Genomic DNA, 27555 nt, shown 5'->3' with positions numbered 1-27555 from the left:
GCCTCCAAAATCTATCTCAGCATCCCTCTTGAATCCTTCATCTGAGACTTGCCACTCTGGAGAGCATGCTGGAGAGGTGGCTCAGATGGTAATGAGCTTGCTCTGTGAGCATGAGGACCTGATTTGGAACTGCAACACCCATACAAGGAAGCAGACATGGATCGCTGGTCTCACTGGCCAGCCAGGTGGGAGTTGGTGAGTTCCGAGTTCTGTGAGAGATCCTGTATCAAAAACTGTAATGTGGAAAATGATGGATAAAGATACCTCTGGCCTTCACATACAAGTGATTGTGTACTCACACACATATATGTGTGTGCGCACATGTACACACACACACACACACACACACACACACACGTATATGTACACAAGACATAGAAAATAAATTTTTTAAAACTATGGAAATAATTAAGGTGGCTGGCTGATGGACATTTATTATAAACATAGTTTCAATGTGACTAACACACACACACACACACACACACACACAAAACACACACACTGTGCTAGGCTAGCTTCAAATCCCTACCCACCTGTCCCAGCCTCCTAAGTACTGAGATTACAAACACAAGCCCCCACCCCTGACAAGAGTGAACTGCAACCAGATTACAGATGGAGGTGAAGATGGGCATCTTTCTCAATAGGAAGTCTTCTGAGTCTTGATTCAGATGATGTGCGCAATTCCATAAGGTTCAAAGCATATTTGAGAACTAAATGTAAATGTAAGAGAGACAACTCTTTTTTTTTCTTTTTCTTATCTTTTTTGTTTTTGTTTTTGTTTTTCAAGACAGGGTTTCTCTGTGTAGCCCTGGCTGGAACTTGCTCTGTAGACCAGGCTGGACTGCCTAGCCTCTGCCTCCTGAGTGCTTGGATTAAAGATGAGAACCACCTTTAGAAGAAATCAAAGGTAGAAAGGAAGCAACAGAAGATGTTGAAGGTAGAAGAAATAGTCTTTTGAGTACCGTTGGGTTCCGGAATGCCATTTGCCATCTAGTTTAGTGCCCACATGCACCTGTGCTGTGTGTGGTACACTCTCAGTCAGAGAGTGCTGATTTTTTTTTAAACGTAAAAACAACAAGAAAAATGCCACCTGCAGAGCTGAAGTGATGGCTCAGCAGTTAAGAGTACTGGCTGCTTTTCCAGAGGACCTGGTTCGATTCCCAGCAACCACCTGGTGACTCACAACCATCTGTAACTCCAGTTTCAGGGCATCTGGCACTCTCTCCTGGCCTCCAAGGGCACCAGGCATGTACCAGGCATGAACACGGTGACCAGATATACATGCAGGCAAAACACCCATATGTGTAAAATAAAATAAAAATAAAAACGTCAAAGCAGGCAGGCTTGGCAGTGAAGATTTGTTAGCAGCTGCATTGGGGGAAGGGTGTCTGGGGATGCATAAGTATATGATCTCATTAAGGGCATAAATATTCCTCCCATCTCCTTAGCATGTCTTCAGGTGGATCAGTTTTCCTGGGGGGTGATCTCTTGGTCAGGTAATTGATAGGCCCAGTTGGATTAACTCTTTCTTTCTTACTTTCTTACTTTCTTTCTTTCTTTCTTTCTTTCTTTCTTTCTTTCTTTCTTTTCTTTTTGTTTTGTTTTGTTTTGTTTTGTTTTTCAAGACAGGGTTTCTCTGTGTAGCTTTGCACCTTTCCTGGAACTCACTTTGGAGACCAGGCTGGCCTTGAACTCACAGAGATCCGCCTGCCTCTGCCTCCCAAGTGCTGGGATTAAAGGCGTGTGCCACCACTGTCCAGCTGGATTAACTCTTAAGCAGGGGACAATAGTGTGTAGTGTTCTGATCTTTGGGGGCAGATCAGAATGCCTTATCGCCACGCAGGGCCAGAGGTAGAGCTTAGGTTCTGTTCCTTTGACCTGGAGGAAATAGCTTTCCCTTACTGGGCCTTAACACTGGCCCTGACACCTTGTCATATGGTATCTAAATCTTAAGAAGGAACAACTGTGGGGTTCTCCTTTCTAGGGTTACCAGGGAAGCAGGAAGTGGGATCCAGAGCTGATTATGAAGGAGTGGTCCATTCTCAACGCTAATACGTGTGTAGCTGCCTAACAGTGAGGTGGCTTTTTGAGGTATATTGTTTCAATATAAGAATGAGAAAGGACTGCTCATATTGTAAGGTCAAGGTCGCAAACATCCCAGCTCTAAGTGAGTGTAGATGAATTTCTAAACGGTCTTGTTAAATAAAAAACACAGAGCCAAATATAGGGGTGAATGCCTTAGAAATCAGGGAAATAGTGATAGCCACCAACCTTACCTCTCCAGCTCTGCAGCTACCAAAAGCAAGCTACTTCCTGTCTTACCCATGCCTTTATTGCCTTGCTTTTCTGCCCTCTCATTGGCTCTTAGCCCAGCTACCTCACTTCCTCGTCACTGCCTGTCTGTGCAGACCTTCAGGACTCTATGGTTGGTACTGGGATTAAAGGCTCATGTCACCATGCTTGGCTGTTCCCTAGTGTGTCCTTGAACACACAGAGACCCTGCCTGCCAAGTGATCGGTATTAAGGGCGTGTGCTACCACTGCCTGACTTTTGTGATTATGGCTTGCTATGTCCTCTGATCTCCAGGCAAACTTTATTTATTAACATACAAATAAAATATCACCACATTTTAGCACAAATAAAATATCACCACAAGTGAGCAGAGCTCATCTGTTGTTTTGAAGATCTTTGTTTGAGATGTCTATAGGAAAGTATTTATAATCTCTGTAGGCAACCTTAATTTTTATTGTGTTGAACTCTCTTGACTCTCAGATAGCAGGAAATACAAACTCTACCCCCAGAGTGGGGGCTTCTTTCCTTCGATATGCCTCCTTAATTTCTGCTTCTCCTTCTTCCAAATGACAGGAACTAGAAGCCAAGGTCTATACCTACATCCCATCTCTGGTGTACTAACCAGGGCTCAGAGGAGGATGGTGATGAAGAGACAAGGGGGCGGGGCGATGGCTCAATTGGAAAAGTACTGCTGTGCAAGCCTAGGACCTGAGTTCGATCCTCAGCACCTACATTAAAAAGTGTCAGGTGTGGTGGTGCACAGCATAGGGGAGGTGGAGACAGGTGGGTCCCTGGGGCTTGCTGGCCAGTCAGCCAATCTTAATTGATGAGCCTCTAATCTCAGCAAGAGACCCTGTCTCAGAAAACAATAGGTCTTGAGAATGACCCCTAAAGTTGATCTCTGACCTACACAGGCACTGGCCAAGTGTCCTTCAATAGAACATTTTTTTATGGTGATCCAATAGCGGTCTTAAGTTCTGAAGGGGTAAAGAAGACATTTTTGTCATGAGACATGTAGGACATTGTGAAGAACAAATAAAGCCCATTCAAGCTTTATCAATGTGCAGTGTGGTAACCTATTCCTGTAATCCCAGCACTCGGGAGCCTAAGGCAGGAGGATCTCAAGTTTGAGGCCAGTCTAGACTACAAAATGATTTCCTGTGTTAAAAAAACAAAACAAACCAGGGGGCCAGAGAAATGGCTTAGTGTTTAAAAGGACTTGAGGCTCTTGCAGAGGACCTAGGTTGGATTCCCAGCACCCATAGCTGGCTCACAACCACCTTTAACTCCAGCTTCAGAAGATCTGATACCCTCTTCTGGCCTCTATGGGCACACATGGATAGATAGATGGATAGATGGATAGATGGATAGATGGATAGATGGATAGATAGATAGGTAGATAGATAGATAGATAGATAGATAGATAGATAGATAGATAGATAGATAATAGATAGATAGATAATAGATGGATGGATGGATGGATGGATGGATGGATGGATGGATGGATGGATGGATCTTTAAAAACAAAGCGACCTTTGTTGAACAATAAGGATATAGACACCTGAGAATGAGGTTTCCTTCCTGTGTCAGTGGTAAGTTTTGAGCAGCATCTTCCATTTGCTCTTGCAGTGCTCTTAACTCCAGAGCTTTACAAGGATGGAAGCCATTTTGAAGGAGCCTCTTCCTCATCCTCTCCATCAATGAGCTACTGATGTCTTATGAATACGTTTTACAAATCTCTTTGTACCCCCACTTGATCCCCTGGGTAGCAAGCATCAGGCTTGCTCATGCTCTGTTTTGCTTGGGCATTGGCTTTTTAATCACAAAGGACATCCGAAGGTTTATTAGTCCTGCTCTCAAGTCCATTTGCTGCGTATTGACTTTGCAGTGTAATAAGCAAAACAGCATTTGTCCCCCATCCCCTCTTAGCTGTTCATGCAACGTATCTCACCAAGTTCATCTTTCCTAGAGCACACTGTCCCACCATTTTTTTTTTATTGTCGGGATTCTTTCCACTTATTTTTAAACAAAGAATCCATTCTACAAGGAAGGCAGAATGCTGTCTGAGCTGCCATTCTTATTTATTTTAAAGGAAACAATGGCTTTTTGAGGCAATAACTCACCTACCCAGAGGTCATTTTTCCAATCGTCTCAGCCACAGCGAACACGGTTGAAGAAAAAGGCCTCTGAGCAGCTCAAGTCAACACCACGGAGCTCATTCACAAGCCTCGTGTAGTTCAACCCCATCTTTTTAACTGTCACTCGACAAACATCTCCCGTTTTGCACACAATCCTTGTGAATCTGACAAGCTGCTGTCTTGGAGAAGATTAGAAAGAACTTTTTGAAGGGGATCACGAGGCACCTAGGAATGGATGGCAACAAAGGAGACACGTTCTTAGTATATATACAAATTTTAAAAATTATCGCAACTGCAGTCATTTGTGTTGGACCCCCACTCCCTCAGTTATCCTGGAAATCCTGTTCCCACCACAGCATTGAGCTGTTAGCATTATTTCATGTTCACTGTTCTCTGTCTGTGAAGAGGAAGTACTGCTGATTCAGAAGGCGCCTGGAACACAGAGGAGAGACGGAGAAACAGAAAGAGGCTATGAATACCACAGACCTCTTTGCGTCTCGGTCTTTTCTACTTCCTGTAGGTCCCAGCATCTTAAACTACTTTCCTTCTCCATAAAATGGAGAAAAGCATCAAAGAGTTGATATTTATAACATACCTGCTTGGGTAACACGGGTTCTGGAATCCCCCACAGTCTCACGTACCATGTCTGAAGTCAGAAGTAAGAATCAGAGAGTCAAGGGAGGGAGATGAAGAGGAAAGGGAAGTTAAGGGGGTCTGCCTGGAGGATAGAAAGACAGAAGGGGAATTCACGGGACTTACCCTGTGGGCGGAGAGGGACCAGGCAAGCAGGGGAATATTTAAGTCAACTGTGAATGTAATCCTTCTCTCCCTCCACCTTCTGACCACATGGAGTTCCTTACCAGGCTGTAAGGATGCCTGTCTGTTCATTCACTCTGTCAGCTTCCAACAGATGGTGTGCCTACTACTCATTGGGCCTTGTGCTAATTATTGCCTGAGATGCACTAGGGAAGCAAACACTCTGTTCCCTGCTTTACAACCAAATCTGAGAGTATGGAGGCTCTCCAGTGTAACACGTGCCGAACTTTGTGGTTATTAAAGTGGGTCAACATTTAATGATATTACAGGGTAGGTGGTGAGCTTTTCATCCCAAGCAGACAGAATTGCCCGAACCAAGAAGATATGGGAAGAGGCTCTGGCCCTGAGTGAGGGCCATTCATCTACTGACATTTGATGTGTGGCCTAAGTCCCCATGGAGACTCAAGGATTGGTTCTAAACCAACATTAAAAAAAAGTTCACCCTACTAAAAGACTGTAACATCTGCTTGTCACAAATTATCTCTCTGTCTGTGACCAAAGACTAGACCAAGTCTTCACATCAGGCCAATCCTGGGCTGTCTTTAAATGATACACTGGGGAAAAATCATTTATGTTAACATTGGTGAGTTCAGCTGAGATCATATTGGAAAGACAAACTTGTATATCGTAGAAACAGAATGAAATGTCTTCATTCCTAAAAACCGTGTTTCCTGTTGACTGATTTAAATATTCAACAAAATACCAAAGGCAAGGTAGTTTGGGGGGGGGCATTAAGGGGTGGAGCCCAAGGTCCAGGGATTGAGTCCTTAGTGCCCAGCCAGTGGTCTGCCCAAGCATAAGAAAAACATTCATCTTACATGATCATATGCTTTATTTTCTCTTTATTGATTTTGACAAGTATAAGAATTATGATTTTGAAGACTAGGGATTCTCAAATGATCACCTGCTTCATTTTACTGATTGATAGTTGAAGCTCAGTGGGGTTAGATGATGTTTATGGCTTGTGAACTGTAGAGTGTTTACTGGACTCGGGCACTCGGGGAAGGCACAGTTGTGGCTTCTTTTTCATAAGATGCTGGTGAACAAACATCTGGAATATGATATCTGGAATAGCTTATAGTCACTCAGAGTTTCATCAACGAGTCAGTGGGACTTTTGTAAGAAGGAGCATTGATCAGGGAGTGCCACATTGTTTTATCTGCAGTGTCCAGATTAGGTCTTTTCATGGCCATCTTAATATCAGATTCAACCTTTGCCCTCTTTCACCTTATGAACGCCAACTCTAAATGCATCAGGTGTGCCCAGCTTCTTTCTATACCAATTTATCAACCAACAAGACATGCAGTTGCTCTTTTTTTTTTTTTGGTTTTTCGAGACAGGGTTTCTCTGTGTAGCTTTGCGCCTTTCCTGGAACTCACTTGGTAGCCCAGGCTGGCTGGCCTCGAACTCACAGAGATCCGCCTGGCTCTGCCTCCCGAGTGCTGGGATTAAAGGCGTGCGCCACCACCACCCGGCTCATGCAGTTGCTCTTTAACTAGTGAAACTCTGTGTGTGAGTGTGCATGCGCACATACACATGCATGTGCAAGAAATTTTACTATTGAAAAAACTCTACACTTAGCATTTTCCCTTTGCATTTTTTTCTCTGAATGATGAGCACACGATTAGTCTTAAGTCTGATGGTCTGAGTTTGATTCTGCAGGACCTATATTCTGAAAGGGGAGAACTGTTGCCTGCAAGCTTGTCTTCTGACCTCCACACGCGTGCTTTGGAACATACACATACACACAGGCATACATATGCACACACTCACACACACTCAATAAGCAAATGTAATTTTTAGAAATGTAAGGGGCTGGAGAGATGGCTCAGAGGTAAAGAGCATGTACTGTTCCTGCAGAAGACCTGAGTTTGATTCCCACATTGGGTGGTTCACTTATCAACTCCTCCTCAAGGGAATCCTCTTCCGGCCTTTATGGACATAGCACACATGTGTATATCTACAAAGGCACACACATACATACACATACATTAAAAACTAAAAAAGAAACAGAAGATGAATGAAAATGCACTGAACCACACCAGGAAACCCTAGATTCTGATGTTGTCATGGTGAAGAAAGGCTGTAGCCTATTTTTCTCTACGGAAAAAACAGACTCAGACCAGAAAGAAGATCTTTTTACTTGTTTGGTTTTTGTTTTTGTTTTTGTTTTTGTTTTTTTGAGACAGGGTCCCAATGTGAAGCCCTGGTTGGCCTAGAACTTGCTTTGTAGATCAAGCTGGCCTTAAATTCATAGAGATCCGTCTGTTTCTGCCTCTGGAGTGCTGGGATTAAAGGCGTGAGCCAGGAGACCAGGGGATCTTTAATGTCCCTGCTAGTACCAGATTGTCATGTCTCTAATACTTGCCTGAGAACTACAAGAATCCTATCTAATTCCAATTCTGATAACACACAGAGCCTAATCTCTTCGAGAGTAGCCAAATACCGGTCTCTCTACTTGGCTGTCAAATGAACATCTCTAACCTAGCATGTCTGAAACAGGATTCCTAGTCCATCCCACTGACCCCCAATTAGCTGTCATTTAGTTTTTCCATCTCACTGGGATAGCTTCATCATCCACCCACATGCTTAAGGCAGACATCTAGGGGCTATTAGAGTTTCCTCTCCTTCCTCAGTACCAACCAGCTATTAGTAAGTCCTCTTGGTTATAACCAACAGTCTTGCTGTTTCCAGCCATCTCACAACCATGACCCTCAACCACGCCCTCACAATCTTCTCTGTGACCACATTTAACAGCTACCTAGTCTCTCAGCTTCCAGTCTTGCCCTTCTGCAAACCACCTTCCACACAACAACAGTGTGGTATTTTAGAAACATCGTTCAGACCTGTGCCTCTCTTGCTCAAAACCTTGCTGGTGGCTTCTGACCACACTTGGGAGCAAATCTGAACTCTTTGTTCTGACTTATGATACTCTAAGGTTCTCACGGACCTCACTGCAGTCACATATTAGATATCCTGCATAACAGATATTTATGTTATGATTCATAGCAGTTAGCAAAATTACAGTTATGAAGTAACAACGAGATAATTTTATGGTTGGGGGTCACCACAACAGGAAGAACTGTATTGAAAGGTCACAGCATTAGGAAGGTTGAGAGCCACTGTCCTAAGTGATCTGACACATCTCTGTCCATATCTTGCTCCTTTGACTCTCAGCCCCAGGGGCTGGGGGTGGAGCTCAGTGGTAGAGCACCTGCCTAGCATGTGAAAGGCCCTAGGTTCAATCCCTGGAACAAGAGAGAGAGAGAGAGAGAGAGAGAGAGAGAGAGAGAGAGAGAGAGAGAGAGAGAGAGAGAGAGAGAGAGAGAGAGAAAGAGAGAAAGAGAGAAGAGAGAAAGAAAGACTCTCAGCCCCTTGGCTCCACTAACTGGCTTCTTTGAACCTACTCGCCCCGTTCCTCTCGTGGACCTGTGTACTGCGTCTCTCTCCTGCTTCAACTGTTTTTTCCCATCATTTCACGCTGGTTCCTCATTTCATTCCGTCACTACCCCAGGAGTCATCTTCCTAAAAGAATCCACTCCTCTCCATCCAACGTAAAGCAGCATCTACTACTCTTTGTTAAGACGCGGAAGTGCAAGATCCATTGGAGCAGAGATCTTACTTTGACCATCCAAACATCCCTAGCACAGACCAGTGCTGGCACGGGAAAGGATGCCACAGAAAGCAATCCAACGCTTGCTGTGTGGATGTTGGCTGAGAGAAGCAGGTCAGCCGTAAGGTTCCCAGTCCCCTTTGTCTACACCATGTGCCTTAGCTCTGTTCTATGTTATCCCATTTCATGTTTCCACGTGTGGATTTGTACAGACTCCCTCAAGGCCCTGGAGGGCAGAGATGGTTTCTTCCAGTTGTTCAGAATGTGTGTATTTGTGTGTGCACGTGCACCTAGCGCAAAGCTGAACATACATACCCACTGTCCGACTGGAATCTAAATTACATCTGTTTATACCACCTACTGTTTAAAGCTGAACCAGAAGGCCTGGGGATGCACGTCAGCGGAGGAGCACTTACTTGCCTAGCATCGGCAAAAGGTTCAGTTCCTCGGCTCGGCAAGGAAACAACAAACTTCTTTCTTTTTCCTGTCATTACAATTTTTTCTTTTACATTTACAGAATCTTTTTTGACAACAACAAAAAGTTTTCACACAGTTGAGAATTGCTCAGAACCAGAGACTAAAAACAATCAGACAGCTACATGAGCATTTCTAAAAGTAAGTTATACATACATGGTCGCATATGTTCCTTTGGTTTTGTTTTGTTTTGTTTTGGAGACAGGGTCTTCCTGTGTAACCCTGGATGGCCTGGAACTTGCTATGCAAGCTAAGGTAGCCTCCTGTCCCTTTCTCCTACACGCTGCTGCTAAAGGTGTGTGCTACCACATCCAACTAACGTATGCTCTTTTTAAAGAGTGTTTTTATCTAAAATAGAATTACATCAGTCCCCATCTTCCCTACCAGTTACCATCCTTTAAAACCTTCCCATGTCCTCCCCACTCTCAAGTTGATAGCCTCTTTTTCTTTGATTATATGTTACATGCATATATGTATATAAATATATAAAAATATATTCAATATTTAATCTATATAAATAGGCTCTGCTGAGTCTGCTTTTTGTTGTTTCTGTGTATATGGTATTAAGGCTGACTATTCTGCACTGGACAACTGATAATGAGGCTCATCCTTGGGAGAAATTCACTCTCCTTCTCCCAGGAGTCAGGGGTTGCCTGTAGTTCTTGGTCTAGGGCTGGGACCCTGTGAGATTTTCCCACTTCTACATTAACATGCCCATTGACATTGCCATTTTCCTGGTCTTGTTTATGCAGCCATTTCTAGGAGATATTGTTGCACAGCAGACTGCCTGGTATTCTGGCTCTTGCAATCTTTCTACCCACTCTTATGGAATGTTCCCTGAGCCAGGGATGCAGGAGCTATGATGTAACTGTATTCGTTGGGCTGGGCTCCCCACAATCCATTGATCTCTGCGTTATGTCCATTTGTGGTTTCCTGTGACGGTCTCCATTTGCTGTGAAGAGAAACTGCCTTGATTAGGGGTGGTAGCTGCACTTATGTATAGTGTAACAATAAGATTTAGGATGTAGCCAGGTGGTGGTGATGCACACCTTTAATCCCAACACTCGGGAGGCAAAGGCAGGGAGATCTCTGTGAGTTCGAGACCAGCCTGGTCTACAGAGCGAGAGCAAATTCCAGGACAGCCAGGACTGTTATATAGGGAAATCTTGTCTGGGAAAACAAAACAAAACAAAACAAAAGATTTAGAATGTAGTAAGAAATTATGCTGGTCTAGCAAGTTGAAGTAGATTCTTTCCTACAGTCCACAATCTCACTAGCCCCGGGAAACTGGCTAGGTTTACAGTACTAGGCATGATTTCCCTCCTGTTGAATGAACAACAAACTTCTTAAAGTTAAATGTGGAGGGGAAAATCAGTTTCCTGAGCTCATAAGGAATTCTGAACCTGCCACATTTCCCCCAGAACGGTTTGTACCTGGCTGACGGAACTACTGTGAGAACCAGGTCTGGCGGTCGGTCCATTCCTTCATTCCTCATCTCACACTTCGAACTGCATCCTCCTTTCTATCTAGAAAATTCAAATTTACATTTCAGAAGGCATCACAGGCCATTTCCCCTCAACACCCATCCCTGAGGCCTAGCAGGGAAACACTGCCTTTTCTTTCCCATTTAGGAGCAGCAGTAACAACAGCAGCAGCCAAGTTCAATCCTAATCACCCCACGACAATCACGGGAAGGAAGACATGCACCGCTACATCTCTGACGGGCTTTTACAATCTAGTTTTATTATTCAGCGCTTACGGAAACGCTATTCCCTGAGGAAGAATATCTCCCATGGTTTCTTCAGCACAAACAGCTTCCTGGAAACAGGAAGCACAAGCCATGAAGCTGTCACTGCAGAGGCACACTAGGAAAGGGAGGGCCAGAAGCCCTTTATTGTCACTGAGGAGGGAAAGGACGAGGGTGGGGAGTGACTTTTGGAATGTGAGGAGAGTGGACGTGGGAGAAGGGACGGTAGGTGGGCACACCTTCCTCAGCACACGAGCCATGGAACAATGGTGCTAAGCCATCAGTGAGACGTGAGTCTGGACTTTCTTGGTGACACATCCTAATACGATGGCCTGGTGGTCATTTTCAGAGCAGTGTTGGGGCACAACCATCTAAGCAAATTCCACCACATGTTGTACCCCATCTGACCTCGGGGTTGGGGAGATGGCTGGGTGCCCAGGCACTTGCATGACAACCAGAGGTGGGGCCCCCAGAACTAACTAAATGCTGTAAATGCCCTCAGAAGGCAGAGACAGGTTCCATAGAGCAAAGACTAGCTTTGGGTTTGATTTAGAGACCCTGTCTCAATGAACAAGGTAGAAAAAAGGATGAAAGGTGATTCTTGACATCAATCAAGCTTGGGCCTCCACATGTACACGCACATACATGTGTCTCCACACATGCAAACACACATACATGCATACACATACATGAAAATGGAAAAAGAAAAATATGTGTATAAAGCGTATCACAGGGTTTTTCATTCATAACTATCAAGAAGTGGGGAACCTCTGTTTTGTAATTTCTCTTGTCGATAGCAGGGTACTTGCTCTTGGAATTCTCTTCTAGAAATTATAGTAATAGACTCTAAGGGTTGGGGAGATGGCTCGTCAGTAAAATGCCGGCCGTGCAAGCATGAGAACCTGAGTTCAGATTGCCAGTACCCAGGTAACAAAAAGCTGGGTGGAGTAGCCCAAGGCTGTAACCGGCACTAGGGGTGTAGACACAAGTGGATCCTCGGAGTTCATTAGCCAGCTAGCATAGAAGAATCCAAGACCTCCAGGTTCAGTGAGAGAGCCTGTCTCAAAAAATAAGGTGGTAAGTGATTGAGGAAGACACTCACCATCAACCTCTGACCTCCACAGGCACACCGCCCCCCACACGTGTACATACACCATATGCACATGTACACACAAACACAAACATACATGCTCACCAATAAAAATGAACCGCCAGACACTGTCTGGAGTCATAGCTTATGTCAGTGGGCTGGACCAGATGGGTGGTCCTGAAGGTTTTAATATCCACTTAATTCCCATAAAAAGGCAACGTGCTAACAGTACTTTAATCCCATTTCCTCCCTCTGCTTAGCAGATATTATTTTGAGGTATACAGAGGACTCAGATCTCCTGTTTAGACACCAGGGGACAGGATGTGTAAGTGGAAGGAGGAGGCCATTTGCAGGACCGGAAGAGAGAGGAGCTAGGGTTGCCTTTCCCGCCTTCCATTTTGGCCTGTGATAGGATGTCACTTACTCTAGGAAGATCACAGGGGTTGCTTCTCCAGTTTGTCTGCAGACCTCAGCTCTGTGCCTGAGGTCGTCAAAACCGGTCCTGCCTGAAAGTCGCAGTGAGATCTTTGCCCCACACATCTGACAGCTGGATTCCTAGGGTTACTGGGTGAAGGTTTTCTCCTCAGTTCTCAAAAGAATTCAGCCAAAGACAAGGAAGGACCTTAGGTGAAAATGGGTGTGGGGGGGCACTCTTCCCAACTCCGCCCTGCTCCTTAAACCACGGGCTCTCTGAACAATGGGATGCAGAAGAATTCAAAAATAGCAGACAGCCTTTCTTTGGGACCTCTGTTCCAACTCTCTTAAATCCATCCTTCTTTCTTTTCAGAGCACAGGCATTTGCTCCTGGGCCTATGTTCATGGTTGCTAACATGAGTATAATTGAAAGGATTAGTGATATCTTCGCCTCTTTGTTTTGTTAAAAAAAAAAAAAAAGATTTTATTTCCAAGTTTAACTGGCTGGGAGAATATGAAAAGCCTGCATTCCAGGTTTTTATCAATGAAGGTTCATGTTTTCTCAATCTTTGAAGGAATCTTTGAAGGAAGAGCTCTTTGCTCTTTGAAATAAGATGATCCCTTTCACATTGAAAGTTTCTCATTGTGAAGTTCAGTGTCAAGGGAAAAGTCAATGGGTGCATTATAAGTGCTCACCACAATGGGACAGGATTTCTACATGACAGAGAGAGGAGGCTGAATGAAGCTGAGCTGACGCCTGAGCCGTTTCTTCTCTATAAATCACGGAGCTAAGGACAGTTCCTCTGTAACTGTGGAGGTCTTTCCGCTCTGCTCGGTGTTATCGTTATTGCTGTTTCTTTCTTTGGCAAAATCTCTCCTGCACTGCTTCTTTAGTACCACAGAGAAGGCCAGAAATACCTATAAAGAGCATGCCCACTTCACCCATTTCAGGAAGGTATGTAAAATGAAATTTGCTCTTGTCTCGGATTGATTCATTTAGCGTCAGTGGTCAAGGTAAGTTAGTTCAAGCTCATTTTGTGGTGCCCCATGCTGTCTGGGCTGTTCCGAAGGAGTGGGGGAATCATGTAGACCCAAGGCTACTGCTAAAATAACATTGGTTGGTGGATGTAACTGGTATCCAAGATGGAGCTGATGGAACACAACTCTTGCACCTGCCAAGAGAGGCTGAGCGTGACTGGTCTAAGCCAAGAGAGCATTTTTTTACATCATGGTAAGTGGCTCATGCAAATCTTTATGAGAGACGGGGAAGTGCCTCCAAGGTGGTGTGCTCTGATCAAGGTTTGGAGCCCTGCTGGAGAGAGGGAGGGTTATGGTTATGGTCCTGCTGTGAACACCAACAGTGCCTCCATCAAACTGCTGACACACTTCAGGCTACTCAATTGAGCATCGTATCAGTGCCTTTGCTTGTAACCACACCAAATATCCGATGAATCAACTTAAGGAAGGAAAAGGTTAGGTTGACTCCACAATGGCAGAGGAGGCATGGCAGCCGATCCAGCTCCGGTCCCTGGCTGTAGAAGGCTGCTGGGAGGACCAGGAAGGAGAGGGAGAGGAATGATTGCTCTCTGTTGGCTTTGTTCTTTCCTCCTTTTTGATTCAGGCTGGGACAACAGCCCATGAGATAGTGTCACATTCAAGGTAGGCCTTCCCCAATCAGTTAACCCTCTCTGGAAATGCCCTCATAGACACACCCCAAGGGATGCTTACTAATGCGCTAGGTGTTTCTTCACACTTGAACATAGCCAAAAGACTGAGAACTGATGAGTCTCTTATCCAATGAGTTGATAATAAAAATTAACCATCCAGGCCAAGCATAAAGTTACATGACTATAATCCTAGCACTTGGAAGTAGAGGAAGGAAGATCAGAAGTTCAAGGCTATCCTTGGCCAATAGGGACTTTGAGGCCAGCCTGGGCTATATGAGATGGTTGGAAATAACCATCACAAGTACTGTCCCACCCCTTCACATCACTAGCTCCTGGGGGCACCTGGATTCTGCATTTTCCCCCAACATCAAGAGAAGTGAGAAGATGGCCTGTATCATTTCACTTTTTAGTAGGATTTGCCTCCTGACATTGGGGATTCTCCAAGCACAGGAAGAGGGCCCCCCTCAAAAGTAACAGATGACATTCTCATTATGGAGGAAAGGGGTTCAGCACAGTACCCTGTGGGCCATAGGTACCAACCTTTGCTCACGGATGCTCTGCTGACATACCATGAGGTGTTCCCAGGGATTCAGATCGACTGGAGTGCTGAGCAACTTTTAACCCAGTGTTCACTTTCTCGAGCTCTGGTTCTTCTACTGAACCCACTGTAAGGTGGCCATATTATATTCACACTCTCTGATGTGACAGGTGATGAGGTTCTTTACCACCTTACCACCCACTAGATGCAGAGCTCTTTCTGACCCCCATGACATCATAATTTGCATGATCTAAAAGAAGTGAGGAAATAATGTATTTAAATCCTGTGGTCTCCATGAAGTTAGCGAAAAGGCACCCCCAGCATTTTACTGCAAACATCGCAAACCCTGTACTCAGAGAGTGGCAAGCGCTATAATCTACAGGGCTGTTTGACAGGATGGCTCTTTCCAGTTGCTTCTCGCCAGAGAGGAAGGCTTGGAGCTGCGTGGCTAGAAAACCATCCATTTTCTGTGGAATAAGGAAAGCACTGGGGGCCTAAATAGTAAGGTTATCAAATATCTTACATACAAACAGCCACCTTAAAAGGACTACCACACAAGCAATGGTTTTCTCCCGATGGTAATGTTTGCTGTTTTAACGTACAATATGGCACTTTGCAGACACAGGAAACTCAATGAATTTTCCTTGGTGGTGATAACAGCTGGAGCTAACAGAAATTGTCTCTTATTTTGGTAACAAAAGGCCTGGCATTTATTATTTTCGTGGAAGCCATAGAGGAATTTTAAAATAGTACACTAAAATTGTGGGTGAAGTGTTAGTCTTCCTGGGTATCATTACCAATTTTGATGCGCTCAAAATAAGATTATTACTATCCACTAAAACACAGTCCCTGCATTCCACTCACCCAACTTTCTGTAATGTCAATGGCTCAAATGTCATAAATTAGTCTAAAGTAAGGATTAATGGTTGGTAAAAAAAACTGTTAACTGAACTGCAGACTTCATTTAGATTTCCTACCATTTCATCTCAGCGAGAGATGCCAACACCAATTTGAACTACAGGGTCTCTAACACTTTGGTAGCAAAACTACATTAATTCAGACTGACTGGGATTAGATACAAGATGGCTTGGGAAGGCCACAGAATCTAGCCTTTTCTATGCCACATGCTTAGGATGTTATGCTCTGATTTCATCCTTCCCAGAAATCAAGGGGTGGGGGAGGCACTGGACATATTCCTGTCGGTTTTATAGATGATACAGTCAGCCCTAGGATGCCAAGCAATGTTTGCAAGACAGCTCTCTGGGGGGCTAGGTCTGGTCTAAGGTCTCTCCCTGCCTTTCAAGGTCTCTCCATCCCGACCTCACCCCTCTCTGTATGCATGTGCATACATGTGCATGTGGAGGTAAGAGGTCAACCTCAGGCTTCTTTGCTCAGCACTGCCCACCTTATTGGGCTAAGGCCTTTCTTATTCCAAGGTGCTTGACCATGGTTACAGTGGTATAGACTGGAGACATTCATTCCGGGTGTGACACATTGAGCCACATCTGCCCAGATGCCTACTTCCAAAGGTCATGTGGGTCAGCTATAGCAGGTAACCTCAACTAGGTGGATGATTGTCCTAAACCAATAATGAATATGGGGTTTTCTAGGGTATGTAGACTGGGTTTCAACTATGCAAGAAACACAGAAGCTCCACCCTTCCACCTGGGTTAGGGTGGGGCTAGATGAGGGAGGGGCTGGATGAGGGTGGGGCTTGGTGAGGGAGAGGCTAGGCGAGGGTGGGGCCAGCCTGTTCTCCAGTCTAAGCATGGAGAAGCATGTTGCAAACATCCCCACTGTCTTTGGCTTTCCTTTCCTGAGTGTTTTAAGGCTTAATTAATGCGTGTAAAGTGATCTGAAACATGGGAAGGAAAAGAGCCAGGGACCCGCAGAGTGCCAATGATTACCTGAGGCCAGACAGCTGTAAAAGGGAGCTGGAGGGGGGCCTGGAGAGGCTGGGAGAGGGCTCTGCTTAGCCGCCAGCTGGCTGGCCCCATGCCAGCTTGGACTGTTTTTGGCAGGGTTCGGCCCCATGCCTTCCTCTCAAGGCTGACAAGGCAGCCACACTCAGGAGAAACAATTCTTTCGGGACCTGAACTGGAGCAGAAGAACCAGTGAAGACACAAAGTATGGCCATTTGCACGAGCCGACCCTACAGAGGAGGAGACGAGACAACACTAATCCACCTCTCTTGTCAAGGCAAGGCAACCGCCGATGCCTGCATTTCGGGGGCCCTGACGGGATGCACATAGACACATCAAAGAGATGAATGAGTCACAGCTTTCCTCTTGACAGGAGGCACAGTGACAGTCCCATCACCCGTGGGAGGCCAGGAATCTCTTTAAAATGCTGGGTGGAAATAATGCAGTCCAGGGCCCACGCTGTTGCCCCAGCTCCTTGGTGTTAGTAACAGGGTAAGGCTATCAGTTTCATGGAGGATGTTAAGGCTTGTGACTCCACAGGGCGATGTCAGGCGGCACCTCATTGCAACTCAAAGCATGCAGAGAAGCAAGTGGCAACTCTTCCTCCCACTCTATCCTGATTCCTACCCATAGCTACAAAGTCTGAGAGTATCCAGCACCGAGCCCCTGCACATACCTGTGTACACAGATGGTGGTTAGATATACAGAGGAACCCAAACTGTTATGATGACGGAGTCGGCAAAAAGGGTTGTTTGTGTAATCCAAAGTTTATGCTGGGTCTTCATCATGTCTCGGCGTCCTACATGGGCTAACGGTTGGGTTGTTATCCACCTCCAGAACCCACAATCTGAGGATGTGGCTGCTGGCAGCACCCTATGGTTTAGTAGTTGGGGTAGAAGGAGACTTGCTTTTCTGGCTCATGAAAGAATTTCAGAAGGCTCTGATGGCCTCGAAATGGGACTCACTCCAAGATCAGGTCTGTAGCTATACCATAAAATGCCTACTAAGTGGATTGAGACATCCCCCCAAAACGGGCCTTTCTATTGCTTCTCTGACTGAGCAGTTAAATGGCCAAGAGACACTGTCATGCCCAGCCTCCACCACAGCAATTCAGGCTGTTGTTTCCTATACTCCTCACCCCCGACTGGCTCCTACTGTCTGATGTCTGTGGTGGGTGCAAGATCACCTATTGCTAATGGGTCATGAGAGGGTCTTCTGAAGCTACCAATAGTAAATTCCTTCATATCCACATCTAAACGAGCATAATGGTAATCTCCAGTCAGTCACCCCACTTTCTGACATCTAAATAATGACAGATCTAAGTCATCCTCCACTGGGTCCAAGGAAAATCTCCACAAAGCTCAGCACCCTTCATGTCCTAGGACTATGCTGTTAGCTCTGCTGGCTCTGCAGCTTGCTGGTGCAAGGCTTAGGATAGATCAGCCTCCAAAGTTGCAAAACCACATTTTGTTTTGTTTTATGACAGAGCCTCACTATGTAGATGTGGCTGTCCTTGAGCTCACAGAGACCCACCTGCCTCAGCCTTCCAGTGCTAGGATTAAAGGCATATGTCACCACACCTGTCTGGCATAGCTAAATTCTTAGAATAAATCTCAACCAACCTCCCTTCCCTCCCTCCTTCCCCTTCTCTCTTCTTCCATTGTCCTGACCAGCGGGATCTTCAGCAGAGACCCTAGAAGGGGGAATGGCGAATGAAGGGACAAGAGACACAAAGAATTGACAGCAAGACAGTATTCTGATCAAGCTGCAAAATTTTATTTTTCTCAGGTGGGTTTTATAGTAAGCAGACCAGGAAACTTTCTTTGGGAAAAGATCAGGGGACTGTTGAGTTGCCAAGCAACCCAACCAAGCAACCTAACCACAAAACATTGTTACTAATGGTCACTGTAGCAGAAAGATAAGGAAATGTTAAGTTATTTTCTAATAACTCAGGACTTGTTCAGACATGTCAAAAGTTTCTGGTTAGTGGCTCAATACTGGACAACAGAAAATTAACTCAGGCAGGCAATATGGCATGGCTCTTAAAATTGTCCTCGGCATTCCATCCTATATGTTATGGAATAATCTTTTTGTACACTATGAAGATATGTCTTTGCCAAGGTGCCTTCTCATTGGTTTAATAAAAGAGCTGACCAGCCAATAGCTAGGCAGGAAGAAGTAGGCAGGGACAGCCAAAATGAAAGGATGCTGGGAAGAAGGGAGGAGTAACACAGAGTCGCCAGTCAGACACAGAGGAAGCAGGAGATGAACACGCCCTGCTGAAAAAAGGGACCATCATGCTATAGAGTGTGGATAAGAAATATGGGTTAATTTAAGATGTAAGAGCTAGTTAGTAACAAGCCTAAGCTATCAGCCAAGCATGTATAATGAATAAGAAGTCTCTGTGTGGTTATTTGGGAGTTGGCTGGTGGGACCAAGCTGACTGTTGGTCCCAAAAGAAAATTCCGCCTACACCTACCTATAGGTTCTGTTCCTCTGGAGAACCCTGAACTAGTGCAAATGCCTTCTTATTTCTTAACTTTATTCATTGATTTAATTTTTTTTTTTGACACAGGATCTCTGGTTATGTAGCCTAGGATGACCTTGAATTTTTGATCTTTAAGATCATAGATGTGAGCCGGGCGGTGGTGGCGCACGCCTTTAATCCCAGCACTCGAGAGGCAGAGCCAGGCGGATCTCTGTGAGTTCGAGGCCAGCCTGGGCTACCAAGTGAGTTCCAGGAGAGGCACAAAGCTACACAGAGAAACCCTGTCTCAAAAAACCAAAAAAAAAAAAAAAAAAAAAAAAAAGATCATAGATGTGTGCTACCACACCCAATTTATGTAATGTTGGGAATCTAATTTGGGGTCTGCTGTATGCTAGGCCAGCAAACTACCTACTAAAGTACACCCCCCAGTCCCTCATTCATTTGTTTGAAAAAAATGAACACTTACTATAGATCAGACACTTTTTTTGTTTTGTTTGTTTTTGTTTCAAGACAGGGTCTCTGTAGCCCAGGCTGGCCTCAAACTCTCATCGATTCTGCTGCCTTGACCTTCCATGTGCTAGGATTAAAGGCATTAGCCACCAGAACCAGCTCAGACACTTTTATGTTCTTAACAATTCTCAGTGGGGGGGGGCGGGAAGCAAAGATTCCTGGCACCATGGAACTTCTACTGCTGTGCATAGAAGAGACAGTGGATTATAAAGATCGTAGATCAAAGGTGTTAGAAAGTGATCAGGGCAAAGAGAGAGTGGAAACAGAGTAGGATTCGGAGAAGCAAGAGACACTGGGGAAAGGACACTGGGCAGGGGCTTACGGGACATAAAGGGGTTGGTCGTGTAGAAACCGAAATCACCTTCAGTGCTCTAGGGACCCAGGCCTAGGATTTACAGCAATTCCTCATGCGACAATGTCTCTCTTAGGTCGGCCTCTGACCCTCCACGGCTTGGCCATGCTTGAATGTCCCCTCCAGTGAACTTTCCACTCTCCACTCTTCTATGCATCATGACAAAGTCACTCAGGGATTAATTCCAGCAGAAAGCTAACCACATCTCTGGGCCGAACCGTTCACAGGAAGGGTCAGTGTTTGCACTCAGGGCCTGAGGTCACCGGAGAAGATTCAGTGAGGCATCGCCCACCAATGATGCCATCAGCCAAGAGGGGGGTGATGACATTGTCTGGCCCATCCCTTCCTGTCATTCTCCACTTTCACTTTTGTCTCCTTTCTTGGCCATACCCAGCCAGCAGCCGGCTGATCCAGGATTCTGTGACAATCTACATGGGCAAAAGCAGCTTCAGCAACTCAGAGAAGAATACATCTGAGGATGGCCCAGAAGACAACCGTGCCCAAGACGGAGACAGCTGGCGCTCACACAGGGCACGAAGGACATGATGGAGCTGCAGTGGTGTAACCACTGGAGTGGTTTGCTTTAAGGACATCCGTGCCGTTTGGGCTTTTGTCAATTTGACACAAGCCAGAGTCACCCAGGAAGAGGGACCCTCAACTGAAGAACTGCCACCATTAGAATGGTCTGTGGGCATATCTGTGGGGCATTTTTTAAAACAGCTGATTGATGTGGGAGGGCCCACAATGCCCACTGTGGGCAACGCCATCCCTGAGCATAGAGGTCTGGCAATAAATATATATAATATAATATAAAATATACATAATATATAATGTTCCATATATATATATATATATGGAACTGAGAGAGCCAGAGGAAAAGCAAGCCAGTAAGTCGTGTCCCCCTGTGGACTCAGCTTCAGTTCCTGCCTCCAGGTTCCTGCCTGACTTCTCTCAGTGATTGATGAGGACCTGGGAATGGTAAGATGAAATGAAAAACTCTTCCGCAAGCTGTTTCTGGCCAGTGTTTTATCACAGCAATGGAGAGGCAAACCAGAACAAGATTATTTTCATTCCCACAGTCTAGAAAGCTTGGTGCAGTCACAACTGGATGAATGAATGAATCTGAGAATGAATGAATGAATGAATGGCCATTTCTTTATCACTGACACCCCTCCTGGTACGCTTCAGCCTTGTGCTTTGCTTAGTAACGGGGCTGCTTTGTGGCATCGCACCATTCCCTGCCTGTGCTAAGGTGACTTGGATCCAAGTGTTCACACCGTCTTAAGGCCACACGGATGGTATAACTGTAGTCATTAGAGTATTTCCACAAAGGGAGCAAATAAACCCGTCAAATGGAATTTTACACAAATCCTTCCAAGCAGTTCACCAGGAAGGTACAATACCTTCCCATGCCTCTGCCCTGACTAGCCCCTTCCTCGAAAATGTATTTACTCTTTGATATTTCTGTATATTAGGCCTGATGTCTCTTAGCCCTTCACCTGGCTAGCAACAGGTTGGGACCCATCATGAGATGTGACAGAGAGGAGGAGGGAGTGGAAGGCACGACAGCGCTGGCTGCTGACTGCCTCACAGGTGCAGGAGAGCTGAGAAGTGACTCCCCGAGGGCCCATTGGACTCCAGGTGCCATTAGGTCTGCCTGGGGACATCCTGAATCACACTGATGATTCACCTTATATCTAAGATACTTGACTTCTTGGGGTTTACCAAGCCTTTCAGAGGGGACACTAGAAAGTGATCCATTTCCACTGAAGACATGTGCACCCTGTGTGTAAAGTAGAGTCAGTTCTGTCCCAGACACAGAGCAAAACAGTGAGCATGGGTGACGGTGGCACTACACAGCCCGGAGCTGGAAGCCCCAGGAGGGAAATCTGGACAGCACAGGTCCTGCCGGCAAAATTTCTCAGCAGAGACTAAACTATTTTCAAGCATCTTCATGTGGCCATCCTATGGACGGGGGCTTTACCACAGGTAAGAAAGGAGGAGGCCAGAGACCTTCCTGCATTCCCAAAGTACTTTGCAGAGAAGTAGTTGATAGAGGCGGATGGTATGCTCAGAAGAATAGGACTCGCTGTAAGTATGTGAGACCTGAGGCTCCCATTCCAGCTGCTCTGCTCAGCAGCTGGTGGCTTTGGACCAGCCCTTTCCTGACCTTCCACTGTCTTTCTTTGGAAGCTGGGAATTATGTGCTTTCTGTTGGAGGTACGGCAAAGGTCACAGAAGTACTTGGAAGATGGACGGACGTACCATGTTACAACGGTAGGCATGAGAAAAGGTGCCTGTGGTGTTCAGTTAATGAGGTTTTAAAATCTTCCATTACATTTAGCTAGCCACCACTGGAAAGGTGAGGGCAACAATCGTTTTTCAAAGGGATATTTTTCTGCTCTGAAAATAGAAGTCAGAAGGCACGGTTTTAATTTTCTTCTTGGTGTAAAACTCCGTCACCCTTGCTATTAGCAGTCTGGACAGAATCATGACCTTCTAACTGGGTGGTATCGACCAAGACTGAAGGAATACGTTCAGTTGCCAAACCTTTCAAACAGGTTTTCCCAACTAAGGCACTGTTATCGTGAATTAGGAGCTAATGGGATTGTTTTCAAGGAGCACCTGCAAGATTTAAGTTACCTTCCAGGTGTGCCACAGTAAACGCAGAACCAAAAGGTCACCAGAGAGCCCAAGGGTGGAAGTGGGGGTGGGGTGGGGGCGGGGCTGGGAACCGGGGTATGGTGGACTCACGCAAGGAAACAGCTTTCTCCTGTTGAGAAAGAAACCTAGAATTTTTACAGTCCCCCTGACGGCACATGAGCTGATCTGTGAATCAATCTAGAATCATAATTTACTTTTGGTTTATGGGATTTGTGAATTTTCGCATTTGTTTTAATTTGTAATTAAGTTTTCTCTACGAGGCACACCATATGCCACCATTAATTCTCTCTTGTTGATTTCTTAGGAGATACATGAGTGCATATTTTGATGTAATTTTGGAGGTCTTTTGAAAATCAGATGACTACGTGGTGAGCCATATGGGGCTTTGTTATTTAAAACAGAAATTATAAAGCTAGAGAAGGCAAAATGCAAAAAAAAAAAATGTTAACGGGGAAAAGGTTGGGGAAAACTGGTTTCAAGCACACGAACTGTCCACTTTTCCCCTACATTCTGAAATCTCCGAGGATCCCGCGATGTCTCTTACCTTCTGTGAGCGCACTCTATACCACAGGTGCACGGAGCAAACCTCCCCGACCACGCTTGTGTTTTCCGCTCGGGCTGCAGATTCTAGCATCTGCCTTCTGGGAGCTCGGCTGAAGCCAGCGTCTTTCTTTGCACACCCAGGCTTTGGCACTGAGCTCCGCTCTCTCCGCACCCACGGCGGCTCGGCTTTCCCGCCCGTGCTTTCCCGGGGCTCCCCCCCCCAGGCCCCCCCCCCCCCCCCCCCCCCCCCCCCCCCCGCCTCCCCGGCCGGCTGCCCCACAGTACGTGCAGGCTGCAGAGCGGGCTGAGGCCCGGACGGCGAGCGCTAGGACCCAGCAGGACTCCGGGCCCGGGTGGGAGCCGAGCCGCCGACCCCGGGCGGGCGCCGGGCGCTGGAGCCGGGTGTTCCGGCCGCGGTCGGTGCAGCTCGGCTGGGAGACGGCGCGACCCGGCGGCGGGGCCCCCCGCGAGTCCAGCGCCGCCGCAGCCCCCCAATGCGGCCGCGAGAAGCAGCGGGGGGGCAGGCGATCGAAGGTAACGAAAATGCGGCTCGCTGGCTGCCTAGCGAGCTTCTCTGCCCGGGTTAGCATTGTCACCCCGAGCCTCGCTGCCCAGGCTGCCCGCATTTGGGGGGCACCCTTGGCTTTTTATCTTAAGGTGTTCGCCCCCATCTGTGCACCTAGTTTCGGATTGATTTATAGCATGCATCTCAGAAGGGGAAAGATCCGGGGATGGCGAGTTGCTTATTTTCATTAGTTTTTGTCTCAAAAGTAAGTTCATTAAAAAAAAAAAAAAGAAAGAAAGAAAGAAAAAGAAAGAGAGAAAAGTTTTTTCCTCCTGGAATTTGTAGATTGCTGGTTTTACATTTTTATTTTTAAAAATCGCAGACAATGGATATTTATAAAAATTACCGAATAATTGATGTAATTCTGTTAATGACTTCGGAGGAAGGCGGCTTTGGAGGGGTCCCCAGGCATGACTTGTATTTTCAAGGAACTAACGTGGTAAATGTGGAGTTTGGGGCAGAGTTACAGCATCGCTGTCGTAACTGTTTTGCTATCAATTATAAGCAGAGTGTCGGATCTATGGGCAATTTAAACCTCTTTTTCCAATACCGGAGCTGCATATCCCGGTGTGACATGGACAAACCGGAGTATCCGGTGAAGGAAGCAGGAATGTTTCTGGTTTTGGAGAAAAACGTTGCTTTGAGGAGAAAAACCCAGATTCCTAGCCGGGGAGACTATTTTTCATGCTTTGTTTATAGTCTGGGAATGACATTTGGGGAAGGGGAGCGCGGTCTTTCTTGGGAGCTTTTAATCGTGGGGGTTATTAATTTATTTAATTTATTAGTTTCAATTGGTTGGGCTCCGGGAGCCTTCCGTCACCAGGTTGTGCTAACGTCGGGACACATGATTGCGAAGACGAAACTGCTAGCTGGGAAAGGACTGGACCCGGCTGGTGGAAGCTCCCCCGTGGCGCTGTCGTAGGCTGGGTGCTACTGGCTCATTGAGGAAAAGGGGAATGGCTTTCCGAGCTGAGGAAGACATCAGTATTTCCCTTTTGTTCCCTGTTTTTTCATTGATCGCCAGCTCTGCCTTAGCCAGGGGGAGCAGCTCTGAGGGTACAGAGCCCTGAAGACGGCACGGATGTCTGGAGCCCGCTCTAACTCTCACACTGATTGGTCAGTTAGAGGGAGACTTATGAAAACAGTCACCCGAAACCTTCTTTTAAGACCTTGCCTTAATTTCTGATCTGCGGTCTCGTGCATGGGTTTCCGCAAGGTTGCTTTTTTTTGATCTGGGTGCATCTGGCTCGATCTGGGTGTCTTTATGTTTAATTTTTTGTTGTTGTTTCTATCCAGATAAAGTAGGCCATTTTGGTGACAAATTTCTTTGCAGATGTCAGCTTCTCGCTCGCACTAATAGATGTGGGACTTCACAATACAGTCTCAATGATTTCTGTTCTTAAGTTGTAGAATGCAAAGTTGTTCAACTTGGTATTAATTTTTCCTAAATTTTTTTCATCTGAGCATTTAAATAGCAACACCAGCAGATGGATGCTTAACTGTATTATTACTCTGATAATTTAAGTGCTTTGCAAATTAGCATGTTTCTCGAGCTAAATCTGTCTTTAGACAGTGAAAGAGAAAACAGACAATGAGGAGCAGGCAATCGTGATCAGCTTGCACACTATTGCAAGAAATCGTGGTGTCTGCTTTGAGCAGAATACATTCACATCCAAGAAAATGGGTGGTTGTTTTTGTTTTTGTTTTTTCCACGGAAGACTGAATTAGTGAGCACAATGAAATGGGATCACTCTAAGACAGAGCTTGACCCCTGTGGACATCTTCATTTGAGCCTTAAAGTGGCTCATTAAAGAAGCTGGGTTCCAGAAGTTGTTAACTGTATAAACACTTTTCTGATTGGTTTAAAAATTTAGACACAGGAAGTAGATGGTGTCTAGTAACCCAGGAATGGAGACATGGTTGTCATAGAAACTGAGAAGTGTCACCCTCCCCTCACCCCCACCGCCATGCATTTACTACCATGACCACACTTAAAAAACAAAGACCCCTGCATATCACCACAGATGCTCGGAGAACATGCTGGCTTCTGTGAGCCTTCCCACAACATCTGTTGAAACCTGAGACCATGCCTGTCAAACCAAGGTCATTTTACAACATCAACCAAATTGCTCTCAGGTCCTGGATTTCATAACTGTATTTTTATTGAAAATAGTTCAGGGGAAAGCCTGAAAGCCAGGATGTGCATTCATGCTTACTTAGCATTTTGCAACCTCTGAGTTGCGCAAGGGGAAGGCTGGAAAGGATACATTTGAGCCATTAATTGTGGAATTGTGTGTTTACTCTCAGATGTGTGTATCTGCTGTCAGAACAAGTCTTCTTAGAGACTTAGAGACCAGAATGCTGCGTATGGAGGAAGAATCGTCTGGGGGAAAGTATAATGAAGCCTTTTCCTGCTTGCAGGCGGGTTCCAGGTTGAGCTGAGGCATTTGATCTGAAGGTCTGTGGTATTTTGGACAGGTTCTCTCTGGCTGCCTGAGCAGAAACACGCAGACCGCCTGGTGCTCTGGGGAGCAAAGGGCGGGGTGTTCTTGGTAGCTGAGCAGGGAGAGGAAGAACTCCTAAGTGGAATGGGGACTGTTTCCAGCCTGCAAATATGACTGCCCAGTTGACTTGGAAACATTTCCTCTCCTGTGAATGGAGAATGGGGCTTTCATTTTGAGGCTCTTTTAGCTGCACCCCCACCCCAAGTCACTGGCACCTACATCAGCTGTACCTTCCTTACTCATGGAGAGGAATACCAAGGAGAAAAGTTTAACCCCCTCCCCCCTCCCCACCTCCTACCCCCCCACTCCCGTTTCATTTAGTTGCTAAGTGGAAAATAGCCAAGCATGCTTCTCCTAAATTTTGACTCTGAAGCTCTTCAGTAAAACTTGTCAGTATAAAAAAATTAACACATTTGCTAGACTTGGACCCATCTTGTCAATGGCAATCTTTAAATTGTAAGGTTTTTAAAAAAGATTTATTTTTATTATTATTAATTATGTGTAGGTGTATGTATCGTCTGCATGTAGGTATGGGCACTCATGTGCCCATGCCCAGCGAGACCAGAGGGATCCTCTGGCGGTGGAGTTACAGACTGTTGTGAGCCACCTGACCTGGGTGCTGGGGATGGAACTCAGGTCCCCTGGAAGAGACCTCTTAACTACTGAGCCATCTCTCCAGACTCCTACATTTTTTTAAAAATACTTTATTTATTCTTATTTTATTACATTTGGTGTTTTGCCTGCATGTATGTTTGTGTGAGGGAGTCAGATCTTGGAGTTATAGACTGTTGTGGGCTGCCATGTTGGTACTGGGAATTGAACCCAGGTCCTCTGGAAGAACATTCAGTGCTCTTAACTACTGAGCCATCTCTCCAGCCCCAGCCCCCTAAATTTTAAGTTCTTTGTATTTGTTTAGAAGTAACTTCCCTCTGTACATGGTATATCTAGCACTACACTGGCTTTTCTTAAAACAGTTTTAAAACTTACTTAAATTACAGTTTGGGCCTTCTAAAAGGACATCAGATCTCCCTTGTTTTCCCTCAACTGGTTGCCTTGAGGAGGGGGGAGAAAACAGAGGCGCTCCTAAATATGTTTTAGTGTTTATTTAATATCCTGCATCGATGGTGTAGCAAACAGCTTAGAGCCATGTAGTGTCTCTCATTTGATTTGGGGTGTATTTCATGATCCCACATTATCAAATATTTAGTGTTCCAGGAT

General features: G+C 45.7%; 1 protein-coding gene and 2 long non-coding RNA genes across 14 annotated transcripts in view; 1 reads left to right on the top strand and 2 right to left on the bottom strand.

Annotated features, from left to right (window-relative positions):
- Positions 1–23480, bottom strand: part of LOC128110833 (uncharacterized) — a 56673-nt gene extending 33193 nt beyond the window's left edge. For 2 of the 3 annotated variants that reach the window (XR_008218344.1, XR_008218346.1), the window contains exon 1: positions 23270–23480. This is a non-coding gene — a long non-coding RNA (uncharacterized LOC128110833). Of the gene's footprint in view, positions 1–4415; positions 4656–5025; positions 5077–23269 lie in introns of all 3 variants that reach the window. The other variant, XR_008218345.1, reaches the window with a different exon arrangement.
- LOC128110834 (uncharacterized) lies at positions 8562–18280 on the bottom strand. The gene is made up of 3 exons (XR_008218347.1): positions 12595–18280; positions 10767–10859; positions 8562–10285 (listed from the first exon to the last, which is right to left on the bottom strand). It is a non-coding gene; the product is annotated as an uncharacterized LOC128110834 (long non-coding RNA).
- A 165-nt stretch (positions 23481–23645) lies between the features above and the next one.
- Foxn3 (forkhead box N3) overlaps positions 23646–27555 on the top strand; it is a 401288-nt gene continuing 397378 nt past the window's right edge. For 5 of the 10 annotated variants that reach the window (XR_008218343.1, XM_052738751.1, XM_052738745.1 and 2 more), the window contains exon 1: positions 23646–23802. The gene's annotated coding sequence lies outside the window, so the exon portion shown is untranslated. Of the gene's footprint in view, positions 23803–24929; positions 24950–27555 lie in introns of those variants that run through there. The other 5 variants (XM_052738754.1, XM_052738755.1, XM_052738756.1 and 2 more) reach the window with 5 other exon arrangements.

Source organism: Peromyscus californicus, unplaced genomic scaffold (genome assembly GCF_007827085.1).
Source record: "Peromyscus californicus insignis strain IS unplaced genomic scaffold, ASM782708v3 Scaffold_15__1_contigs__length_86483966, whole genome shotgun sequence".
Taxonomy (NCBI): domain Eukaryota; kingdom Metazoa; phylum Chordata; class Mammalia; order Rodentia; family Cricetidae; genus Peromyscus; species Peromyscus californicus.
The sequence above is the reverse complement of the archived record's forward strand: the minus strand, read 5'-3'. Positions and strand labels throughout refer to the sequence as shown.